This window comes from Bos grunniens, chromosome 13, assembly GCF_055505025.1.
Source record: "Bos grunniens cultivar Pamir isolate PY7600 chromosome 13, Bosgru_T2T1.0, whole genome shotgun sequence".
NCBI classification, from domain to species: domain Eukaryota; kingdom Metazoa; phylum Chordata; class Mammalia; order Artiodactyla; family Bovidae; genus Bos; species Bos grunniens.
The window spans coordinates 37747150-37760387 of NC_141177.1; the positions used below are offsets into that span (position 1 = coordinate 37747150).

General features: G+C 36.0%; 1 pseudogene across 1 annotated transcript; it reads left to right on the forward strand.

Moving 5' to 3' along the window:
• The first annotated feature begins 11163 nt into the window (after window positions 1–11163).
• On the forward strand, window positions 11164–11796 carry LOC147360762 (large ribosomal subunit protein uL22 pseudogene; annotated as a pseudogene). Its single transcript, XR_015138697.1, has one exon. The product of XR_015138697.1 is annotated as a large ribosomal subunit protein uL22 pseudogene (transcript).
• The last annotated feature ends 1442 nt before the right edge of the window (window positions 11797–13238 follow it).

Genomic DNA, 13238 nt, shown 5'->3' on the forward strand with positions numbered 1-13238 from the left:
GACTGACTTTCACTTTTATTGTAACACAAAATTGAAAAGATTTTGTTACATATTTTTCCACTTCTTTCTCTGCTGTGTTTGATTTAATAATATAATATTTTAGAATTTAAAAATTTTTTCTTACTTTTATTTTGTTCTTCTATTTGTCAGAATAAGGCTTTCTTTTTCAAATACATATATATATATATATATATATATATATAATTTGAGAGGAAAGGTCCTCTTTAAAATAGTTGATCTTTCTGAATTTAAACATTGATGATTTAATTTGTGTATTATTTTATAAATTTCAATTAAGTCACATCATGTAGTATTTTTGCATAGTTCTTGCCGTAGTTTACTGAAGTTATTCCTAGCTAGCACATTCATTTTATTTCTTTTGTAAATGAGTTGTCTGATGTGCTTTATTTTAATTGGTTGTTTCCTTTGTGTGAAAAGCTATTGAATTCTTATGTATTTGTAAAATCCCCAGTGATACTTTGAAGCAACAATACACACAAGACTTAGTTCATGCAGTTGTTGCTAACAGGACCAGTTTATGTTGAGTAGCTGACTGAAGAAGGAAAGAAAGAGGAGCGAAATCCTGTAGACCTGACTACCCCTTGAAAGCACTGCGTGGCACTAACAGAGGTCAGTGCTGACACTCACTCAGTGGGTTGAGACAATCAGATGAACAGTCATTTGGAAGGAGGAGAGAAAACAAAGCCAGGTTAAATAAATGGAAAGATACATGATGCTCATAGTTTGGAAAGCTCAAATTTGTAAAAATATTCAACTTTACCAACTTATCTATAGATTCAGTAAAATCTCAATCAGAATCCCAATGTGCTTATAAGATGTGTGAGCATATGTGTTTAGCAAGTTAAAAATCAGTGCCAAGAATAACCACAACATTTGAAACAGAAAGACCAAGGGCAAGGGGCTATATACTTGACATTCATTTTTAATTCTTCAGTATGACAACTGTAGTGTTGATACAGCTAGAGATGTGTACAGAAAGAAAGAGACTCAAATGTATAGATTTTGTACAGCAGAGGGAACTCTACTCAATGCTCAATAATGACCTAAATGAGAAAAGAATCTTAAAAATAGAATTGGATATATGTATCTAAATAACTGATTCACTTTGCTGTATACCTGAAACTAACAGTACATTGTAAATCAGCTATACTCCCATAAAAAATAAAAAACAAAAGACATTTGTTAGCTGCACTTTCAGTACAATTGCTGAATATATCTACTACATAATACCATTTAATTTTAGAAAATATGTAAATCATATAGTTTGTAATTGTCGCTGAGCTCACTAGCTGAGCTTGGGAGGAAAATTCTTGAGGGAGGTGGATGAGAAGAAAGAGAAAGGGCAGTGTTTACAATTTGTTGCATTGATGATGTTTGCCAATAAAATGAAAAAAATAAATTACCTAAATTCTAGTAAAGGAAAAGAAATGTGCTGATATGAAGAATGGGAGAATTGTACAGTAAAAAAATCTCTGATAAAAATAAAGGGAAAGGAAAATTCATTAGTCCTACTGGAGCAGGTCTTTCCAGTGTTACACTAGAGTTTACATGTTGTTTCAGTTAAATTCCAAATTGGCTTATTTTCCCGAAACTTGGCAAAATAATTTTGATTTCATTTGTATTTTTCTATGAGAATATTCATTATGGCATTATTTAGTGTTGTATAATTACATACAACTCAAGTGCTCCAAGTAGGATTAAATAACTCAATAAATGAATTACTTTGTATGATGTATGATGGAACATTAAATAGCTATTGAAATGAGATTTAGGAAATATATTTACTGGTAATAAAAACTTTTCACACACATAAACACATATTCACACCTAAAAATGTTAACAGATTTTATCTCCAGATGTCCTGACTATAGGTGACTTTTTTCTTTGCTTATCTGGCATTTTTTGCAACAAATGTTCATAACTAGTATATTAAAATGTTGTTGTTCAATTTCTCAGTTGTATCTACCTCTCTGCAGCCCCATGGATTGCACCACGCCAGGCTTCCCTGTCCTTCACTATCTCTTGAAATCTGCGCAAACTCTTGTCCATTGAGTTGGTGGTACCATCCAGCTATCTTGTCCTCTGTTGTGCCCTTCTCCTCCTGCCTTCAGTCTTTCCCAGCATCAGGGTCTTTTCAAATGAGTCAGTCCTTCTCATCAGGTGGCCAAAGTATTGGAGCTTCAGCTTCAGCATCAATCCTTCTAATGAATATTCAGGGTTGGTTTCCTTTATTCACTGGTTGGATCTCCATGCAGTCCAAGGGACTCTTAACAGTCTTCTCCAACATCACAGTTTAAAAGCATCAGTTAATCAGCACTCAGCTTTCTTTATAGTCCAACTCTCACATCCATACATGACTACTGGAAAAACCATAGTTTTGATTAGATGGACCTTTGTTGGCAAAGTAATGTCTCTGCTTTTTAATATACTATCTAGGTTTGTCTTTTTCTTCTACTTTTGATGATAGCAGCTTATATTAAATAGAAACCTTCCTGGATGTTCAGAGCTCAAATAGCAATAACAAGTCTTTTCTTAATCATGAATGATTTTATGAATTCATCTCTGCAAGATGCTCAAAGTGGCGACTGGCACAGAGTAAGTGCTGTATGCAAGGTGTTGCTGTCAGTATACTTTCTGCTATTACTGTTATCATTGTTACTGCTTTTATTATTTTTTACTATGGTTTGGGACTTTTATTATGCAAAGAAAAGTGTTTCTTAACATTTCCAAACAACCAACCTGTTCCTCTTTTTAAAGCTATTTTGGGAAAGTCCCTAGTGTAACCCACTTGCCCTGAGCACATTTCCATCTGTTCTGAGCTTCTCTGTGTGTCCTCAAACCACACTTAACTGCTTTTCCAACTTTGAATAATTCCTATCCAGCAATGAGTTATTTCAAATTTTATTCCATAATTTCTTTGAAATTCCCTATGTTCCAGGAAAGGACCATTAGCTGCCTAAAATCTGTGATATTGTCTTTGTCCCCAGCTTTAGCAGTTGGATTCTTTGTGCTGTTTTTGTCACTCACTCACAGATATATTGTATATGGATGCCTGTGAATGATCAGCAGAGGGGAGGTTAGAATGCAAAAGCTAGATGGTCGGAGTGGTTAGTCGTAGTAGAGTTTGTCACTCAGTCGTGTCTGACTCTGCAACTCCATGGACTGTAGCCCACCAGGCTTCTCTGTCCATGGAATTCTCCAGGCAAGAATACTGGTGTGGGTGGCCATTCCCTTCTCCAGGAGATCTTCCTAACCCAGGGATTGAACCCGGGTCTCCTGCATTACAGGTGTGTTCTTTTTTTTTTTTTTTTTAAACTTTACAATATTGTATTAGTTTTGCCAAATATCGAAATGAATCTGCCACAGGTATACCTGTATTCCCCATCCTGAACCCTCCTCCCTCCTCCCTCCCCATACCCTCCCTCTGGGTCGTCCCAGTGCACCAGCCCCAAGCATCCAGTATCGTGTGTTCTTTACCATCTGAGCCACCAGGGTCAGAATGGTTAGCTAATCATAAAAGATTATATTCATTTTAATTTACAAGAAGCTATCTACCATGTACCTGTGGGACACTTGGAAGTAGTCAAAACTGGAAATAGTAATTTTTAAATTCTCAGGATCTGTTTGCTTTATATTGAAGTGTGGTTTTATATTCTAATTATTCAGCAAAGTATGCCTTGCTTCCTTGAATGCATATTTTGAGTTTCTGAGTTAAATCTTATGCAACCTGTTGATTTATTTCAATCTTATGCAGAAAGTGCTGCAAACAAAAAGAAATCAACTAATGAGAAATTATAAAAACGGACATAGTTGTAACACAGATAGAATAATGCTGCTTCTCAAACTGGAAAACAGCTTTTGCTTAAGTCTTCCAAATTTTTATTTCAGATGGGGAAATACTAGTTTATGTTTTATTTGTCACTGTGTTTAATGAAGTAAAAACAGAAAATATTTCAGATAAGCTATTATTTTTGCATTTTTTCCTCCTTTCCAGAACATATGATTATTGAAGGATCACCGAGAAGAGGGTCTGGCATATACTAGTGTGAAATAACGGTCAATAGATTAGAGAACAAGTGAGTGGTTATAATTCATGGGTGATCCATCTTCATAAAGTGCTGGGCTCTAAAAACCAGGGAGAATAAGTAAATGGGACGGTGGAACTTTTCCAGGTGGCAGAATATACTGTTTGGCGGATGCTGGAGGGAATGTGTGTCTGTGTTAAAGAGAAGAGAAGAAATACCTTAAAAGGGGATCAGGATACTGAGAGTGAGGTGGTTGGCAGAATATTTTCAAAAGCATTTTATTGCTTTTCTTCTCACTGTGTATCGCATTTTACAACATTTTTAGATGGTGTGTATTTATGACTTAAGTCACATGAACATGAGTAAAAACAAAATCTGACAAGAGGTGCAAATCTAGCAATGCAATAGCAGGAAAACTCTGCTGGAAATTAAATTCACACAAAAATGAAGTATTTTCTTTGTAGGCAGTGATGTCTCCACCCAGCCATCGACCTCAGAGTTTGCTCTGTGTGTGTGCGTGTGTGTTGTTGCATTGAATTTACACACAACCAGTGGGGCTCTTCGAAATATTTTATGCTTAATTCCATTTTAATTAGAGGGAATATTACTGTTTTTACTTGTGATATCATGAATAAGTAACATTGATGTTTGCTTTATTTCAACTTTCCCTGAGAATGAATTTGAATAAAACCATCACATTTGTGACCTAAAGTAATCTCTTGGGCAACAGGCATAATGGCAGAGTTCATCTGTGCCAGGTTGCAGGTTTGAAACAAATTGACGGCTCAAGTGATAAATTCCTGGAATTGGAGGAGGGGTCAGCACACATAAAAACACTCGCATAACCTTCACCACAGCAGCACGAATGGTGTTCCACAGCCGTGCTCACCTCATAATGTGCAGGAGGGTTTATCAGGCTAAACAGACCATATGGTGAAATGAATCCCTAAATTGAAAAACAGAAAGGCATTTTAAAAGTGTCAAAGTGGAGATAAAGTCATCTACACATTTCTGTAGAGAAGGTGCAAAAATGACAAATCTGAAAAGTAAAAATATGGCTTGATGAAAAAAAATTAAAAATTCAGAACCCTGATGATGGTGAATTTCAAAATTTCAGAAAATGTACATCCAATTTGGCTTTCACAGATTTATTATGTAAGAAAATTATGTCAGCCATTTTTTTGTTTTAGAAAAATACGATTTCTGTCATAACTAAAAGCATAATTCTGTCTGGTTCTGTTCAGTGTTTTGCTCATGTTATGATTTCTTCAAAGTGGAAAGAAAAGAAAACACAGCTTGTTTCATTGACAGGAAGCACAAGTGGGCTAGAAAATTTGGTTGTCACCATTGAACTGTGTTAGTTGCCAAAGCATGTGCCACTCTGGAATGATTTTAGAATAAAAAAGACCATGTAAAAATTGTTTGAGGATGTCAGTGAAGCTCAGTCTTAAAAGAGATAAGCATTCCAAGTTCCTTGATTTTCTCTTCCTTAATCAGGAACAAACAGACTAGGAAAGAGCTGGGTGACATTGTCTGCGGTGTCTACCTACTCTTCAAATAAACAACTTCACCTGACTATAGAAGGGACAGGTGTTTGTCAGTCTTTTGTTTATTGGGAAATAAAGGACCAGAGAGCCCCAACCGCATGAAAAATAGGCGACTGCGTTGAATATGGCATCTGCTCTCCGCTAATGTAATTTCTTCAGCTTAATTGCTTTCTGACAGCAAGCCCTGGATTTCTCAGAAGCCTTCTGTCCAGTATTTAGCTGCAGAAGATTCTCCCAGGCCTCTTTATTGATGCCACAACCAGAACATTTAAATTACATAACCATGTACATCATGTTTTTGTTCTAAGTATTTCAGATTATGTGGATATGGGTATAGCTATGAATGTACATACATGTGTGTCTGTTCTCAATAAATAAATCATCACAGGCTAATGGTGGAACTTAGAAATACGTTTGAACATGCATAAGTATTCATTCCTTGTCTGAAATCTTTATTCAATATACAGAATACATGCACACAATTCTGCTATTCCATCCTCATTTTTGGAACTTGAAGGTTTGCCTATAGTACAAGGACTATTTCCCAGTGGAGAATTGAGCAACATGGCGAAATTATAATGAAAATTATGGTCATCTAGAGTCACAACATGTTCTCTTATAATTAATTTTGATGAAGAAATATATGAGGGCTTTATTTCTAATTCTCTCTGTAAAGAGAGTAAAAAATATTAAATTATGGAACAACATTGCTATGGGCACAGAAGAATTTAGATTAAAACCACGTTCCACCTTTATTAGTGTCTGGGGTTCTTTCAGAATTTAAGTCTTTTCAGACAATAGAACCACCATGCAGTGTTCTCTTACTCCCCTTATTCTGTCCTGAAATATATTTCTGCATAATCTCAGTGTGTGTACTGGGTCATATGTGCCTGTTTCAGAATGTTGGAAAACAAAATGTCTGTGTTTCAGATTTTCCATAACTTTAGGAACACATATTCTGCTGGTTGTCTGACATGCTCTTTTTCCATATTTTGATTTTAGTAGGAAATATCTCTTTTCTGTGATGTAGGGGGAGCGATGCAGCAATTCATTTAGTGTTTAGTATTCTCAAATATGAGGCAGGTAAAATATCTACCCAAGGAATAGGAATGCTATCAAGAGTGATGGATAGTAGCCCACTTGTAAAACTAGGAAACACACACAAATACATGCATAATTACAAAACTTTGGAAAATTAAAATAATGGAATTTGTTAAAATATCCTAAGCAATTGATGACTTATATACATTTATTTATTTTGGTAATCCATCTGAATTTTCTCTCCCCTTCTCCACCCTGTCACCTTTGGTTTCACTCTCTTTATAAACAGATACTCATTGGGAAAGATCTTGATGCTGGGAAAGATTGAAGGCAAAAGGAGATAGCAGGCAGCAGAGGATGAGATGGTTAGATCGTATCACTGACTCAATGGACTTGAATTTGAGCAAACTCCAGAAGATAGTGGAGGACAGAAGAGCCTGGCGTGCTGCAGTCCATGGGGTCACAAAGAGTTGGATACAACTTAGCAGCTGAACAGCAACAACAAAAGCAACAACAAAAACTAAACAGATAGTCTATTGATTGGAACTTATGATCAGGCAAAGTTCTTAAATTTTTATACTATCATTTTAATTTTGCAATCTCTATTGATTTATGACTCTGTAGCATTTAAACATATAGATTAGGAACAAGAATTATGGCAGCAAATACCCTCACTCAAGTCCCTACTCTTTTGTTTACTACCTGTGTATTCTTGGGGCTTCCCTTGTGGCTCATCTGGTAAAGAATACACCTACAATGCAGGAGACCTGGGTTGGGAAGATCCCTTGGAGAAGGGAAAGGCTACCCACCCCAGTATTCTGGCCTGGAGAACTCCATGGATTGTATAGAGTTCAAAAGAGGTTGCATGAACCATGGTTGCAGAGTCGGACACAACTGAGTGACTTTCACTTTCATTCTTACGCTATCTCCTTTCCTTCTCTGATCCTCACTCATTATCTTAAAGTGTGTTTGTACCCATTGCACCAGGAATGCTTGCAGACTCCATGGCACAGATCCTGGCACAGGTAAATACCCACCACCTGTCGGCCAGCACTAGTAGTCATGATGAGGCTGATGGCAACTGTATGGTAGAGATGAAAGATTTGACCGACTTTTCTCACTCAGTTGTATTTGGCCCTTAATTTCCTTTACCATCTCACAGTGGAAAGAGGAAACACTTGTCTGAAAAATATTTGAGCCTTTATTTCCTAGTGTTGTAGTCGAGATGTCTTCGACAAATTTACTAATCCACAGACCCTTCGTTTTCTGTCTGAAGAGGCCATTCCTAGTCTCTCTGTGTAATGGGGACTATTGGTAGCACATTGTTTAAGGGACTGTATTGAAAACTACATGAACTAGTGCAAGTAAAGATGCTTTATAAACTGTAAGATTCCAAAAATTTAAAATTATTTATTTTGTCTCAAATGTTTAAGTAGATATATAAATTCTTAGACATAATACATAATCATGACCGGAGGAGTTGTTGATATGTAAATATTTCAGTCCCTGTGAGTTTGGGGAGGGATGGTGTGATTAATACATCTGCACTTTAAAAAAGGAAAAACAAAATAGCAGTGTGGTTACTAGAGAACATTTAGAGGATGCATGAACTACAAAGTAGAAATACCCTGAAGCCATGGGGGAAGGAACAGCAAAGAAGTTGCTAAGTGATGGGGATAAAAAGAGGTCTAAGATCAGTGATAGATCCTGAGATTAAATTATGATTCATGAATAATCTGAAGATGGCAGTTATCTTCTTCACAGGTTTGCCCTATTGAAATAAAATTGATTTCTGAATATTACTGTTACATTTGACCCAAAATAAAACCAAATGAAAAAATGCATTCCAGACAAAAATAAATATCAGCAAAAGAAAAAAACATAGATATATATATAAGGGTCTTACCTGTAAGTTGAAGGACTGAATATTAGAAGATCTCACACAGAATACTCTCAACATTTTAACATTCTTTTCTGTAAATAAAAAACTAAAATTAAGGTAGTGTAATGATGGCTATCTGTTCCATTTACTTTAAAATCTTTTTTCCCCTTTGAGGGGTCTTGGTAAATTAAGAGTAATTTGGTGAAGATGAGTTGTCACTGTCATCATTAGTGAAAAAATTTTAGTCAATTACATTTAGTATCAAATTATTTTAAAAGCAGTTTGTTAAATGACAGAGTTAATATTTTTCAACTTGATTGTTTATATTCAATGTCGAGTTCAAGAATGAAACAGTTTAGTCAGACAACAGGATTCTTGTATTTACACAAAACTGTACACCTGAAAATGGTTAAAATGATAAATTTTATGTTATGTGTATTTAACCACAATGAAAAAATGAAAAAACAAGAATGTTTTTGCATTTTGTATTTGTATTTTACTATAAAGTTTGAAGACTTGTATGATTAATAGCAGTTCTTTAATTCCAAATTAAAACATTCTCAAAAAGGAAAAAGAAAGTATTAAAAGCATGCCTGTAATAGTTTAGACAAAATACTCTAAATCATAGAAAATTACTTGTAAAATATTAATTATAAGAACCAATGAAATATGTACTGTAGTATTAGGGTTTCTGCTCCTTCCATCTTGTCATTTCAGCCTTAATGTTGAATTCAGAAAACCTAGAAAATGATTCACTTAAAGGAAAAAGGAGACAATGTAAGGACATTACTAGGCTCAGTTTCATCGTGTGAATTGGTGGGTGGCCAGGAACTGAGCATTTTGGGAGAAGCAGCCGAGCTTGTCTGGGATGCCTGGGGAGAGCTGGTCAGTCTTCAAACCTGCTAAGCCGCAACCATAGACCAGAGGCAGAGCCTGGAGTCAGCCAGAGGACAAAACAAGCCAAGAAAGGAAGTAATTTCCTCTACTCAGTGCCTCCACCTGCATCACAAACACTTAGAGCCCTTATTATGTCCAGCTCTGAGCTGCTCTTGTGAACTTACAGCAGCTAACTGAATGGGTGAAGGAAAATCTCAGAGGCAAGCTGGTCAAGAAACTGGAAACCCAGCCTGTTGGATAAGTCATCCATGTAAATGATAAAGGAATCACAATTATAGATATGAAACTTGAGATATGGAAACCTAGACACATATTCATCTCATCCCTAGGGAAAATAAAACATACCATGAAAGAGAAGGGAAGAATGAGGAGAGAGAAGTGGGATGTTACTAAAGCATCCAGATGAGTTGTCCTGGAATATTTACTTGAGTAGCATCTCAAGGGACTAGTGATTTAAGGAATCCTGTTTGGAAAATGCTGTACTGGATGTATTACCATTAAATCCTGGGGAAAAAAATAAAAAAACAAAAATACTTTCTATGTCACTGACTTTACTTTCATTTGAAAATACTGGACAGTGCAAATAGAAGGTAAAATAAAATAAATGTTGGGCTGGTTGAAGTACAGTTATCATTAATATATAGTTAAAAATTGATTTTCTAAATTGTAAACTCAAGATATTTTTTTAATATTTCCATGTGCTTTTTTCTTTATATTGATGTTATATTTTTTAAAATATAAATTTTAACAACAATGTCGAATTTATGTCAAAATACATTAGATGGTGCTGTGCTGTGTTGCGTCTGACTCTTTGGGACCCTATGGACTGCAGTCCGCCAGGCTCCTCTGTCTATGGTATTCTTCAGGCAAGAATACTGGAGCGGGTTGTCATGCCCTCCTCCAGGAGATCTTCCCAACCCAGGGGTAGAACCCAGGTCTCCCGCATTGCAGGTGGATTCTTTACCAGCTGATCTACCAAGGAAGCCCAGATTAGATGGTAATTAAAGGCAATTTAAACTTTTTGAAATATGTTCTATACTAGACGGGGGATCCTGGAAGGCTGCAGTCCATGGGGTCGCTGAGGGTCGGGCACGACTGAGCGACTTCACTTTCACTTTTCACTTTCATGCATTGGAGAAGGAAATGGCAACCCACTCCAGTGTTCTTGCCTGGAGAATCCCAGGGACGGGGGAGCCTGGTGGGCTGCTGTCTATGGGGTCGCACAGAGTCGGACACGACTGAAGCAACTTAGCAGCAGCAGCAGACTGCAAAGAAAATATAAAATAACTAATCAAAGTAGAAAATAGACTCACTTGTAACTTTGATAATAATTATACTAACTACCTATGCATGCATGTGTGTGTGCTCAGTTGTGTCCGACTCTTCGTGACCACATGGACTGTAGCCTGCCAGGCTCTTATGTCCATGGGATTTCTCAGGCATGAATACTAGAGTGGGCTGCCATTTCCTTCTCCCCGGGGACCTTCCTGATCCAGGGATCGAACCCAAATCTCTTTATGTCTCCAGCATTGGCAGGTGGGTTCTTTACCACTGCGCTACCTGGGAAGCCCTACGTATGAAGAATAAAATGTAATAATAAATCCAAAAACATGTTGAATATATTTTAATAAATTTCTCTCTAAAAATCTTGAAGTAAGTGTAAAATAAAGAAAATCTAGAAATCAAAGACCAGAAATAGTCAAAATAATAAGAAAAGTATTTGGTGTAAGAACTTAAGAAAATAGCCTTCCTTTTCTGGTAAGCGGCCTGAGGTGACCCCTAAAAATGGTGCGCTATTCACTTGACCCAGAAAACCCCACAAAATCATGCAAATCAAGAGGTTCAAATCTTCGTGTTCACTTTAAGAACACTTGTGAAACCGCCCAGGCCATAAAGGGTATGCATATCCGAAAAGCCACCAAGTATCTGAAGGATGTCACTTTAAAGAAGCAATGTGTGCCATTCTGTCGTTACAACGGTGGAGTTGGTAGGTGTGCACAGGCCAAACAGTGGGGCTGGACGCAGGGTTGGTGGCCCAAAAAGAGTGCTGAATTTTTACTACACGTGCTCAAAAATGCAGAGACTGATGCTGAACTTAAGGGCTTAGATGTAGATTCTCTGGTCATGGAGCACATCCAAGTGAACAAAGCCCCCAAGATGCGGCGCAGGACTTACAGAGCTCACGGTCGGATCAGCCCCTACATGAGCTCTCCCTGCCACATTGAGATGATCCTTACTAAAAAAGAACAGATTGTTCCTAAACCGGAAGAGGAGGTTGCACAGAAGAAAAAGATATCCCAGAAGAAACTGAAGAAACAAAAACTTATGGCCCGGGAATAAATGCCGCAAAAAATAAATGCAAATAAAAGTAAAAAAAAAAAAAGAACTTAAGAAAATAATAACAGCAACAAGTGAATGGAATTAATTTAAGAAAAAAAGCAGAAATTTGGGGATGAGTTCATTTATAGTATTATTATGTTCAATCTATCATGAAATGAAAGAACATAGAACAAGACAAAGATACACAGTATTTTTTCCAATATTGTCCTACCACCTAAAAATACATAACAATAAAAATTATAAAAATGCATTTCTGAGAAGAAAATTATTTTAAATTTATTATTCTATGATACATTAACTTTCTGTTTATAAAACCAATAAATTAAATTTAACTATATTAGATTTAATACTGATGTTTTGAATGAATATTTTGCAAAGTAAATATGCAGCAAATTAAAATTTTGTACTTTCCACTGATACCCAATTCAGAATTGTCAGGGTAAAATAGCTTTCTTAGTAGTGAAAAGAATAGTACAAAGAAAACTATACCTAGGCACATTATATTTCTGTAAAACAATATCAACTAGTCAAGGCAGAGTTGTTTTAACTGAAAATATTTGCTAAGTAGAAATGCATTTTAAAAATGAAGTCTAAGTTACAGCATCTTCAAATGAAAGTGGATAGAGTTTGTCAACAGAAAAACTACTCAAAAAGAGATTTAAAAAGTATATTATTAAGAGAGAACCAAAATTTTCCCTGGAGGAGGTAGAGGATATATGAACACATGGGAAAGCTTAAAAAAATCTTTGAAAAGGAAATATTTGGATTTCCCTTTTGGACAATTGTGCACTTAAAACAATAATATTAATATTTGATGGGATATATGCATGTAAAGTAAAGTATACAACCACCATAGTTAGAATTTCAGAAGTTGGGTCAATGGAGTTGGAGTTGGATTTGAATGTCCTGTATTTTTCTGATTGTACTAAAAGTTATATTTTTCATTAGACTTTCCTAAGGCAAGAGTGCATATCTTGTCAAGATGTACACTAAAAAAATATGTGAAAAAGACAGGCCAATGAAGAAAAAATAAAATTATAGTAAGTAATTAATAATTAATGGAAAGTACAAGGAAAGTGAGAAAAGGAAACAATATATATATGGTGTTAATAGAAAGAAAACAGTAATGTGATCAATTTAAACCCTAAAGAGTAGTAATTGTACACATTCAGAATGAATTCAGGAGAAAAATTATGTGATTCTTAAATGTAGATATCTTTGTTTCTTAGCTTCAGCTACTGGAATAAAATATCATGGACTGGGATCTTAAAAGATTTATTGATTTTTTTTTCTTTCATGAAAGTGAAAGTGAAGTTGCTCAGTCATGTCCAACTCTTTGCAACCCTGTGGACTATAGCCTACCAGGCTTCTCTGTCCATGGGATTTTCCAGGCAAGAGTACTAGATTGGGTTGCCATTTCCTTCTCCAGAGGATCTTCCCGACCCGGGGATGGAACCTGGGTCTCCCGCATTATAGGCAGATGTT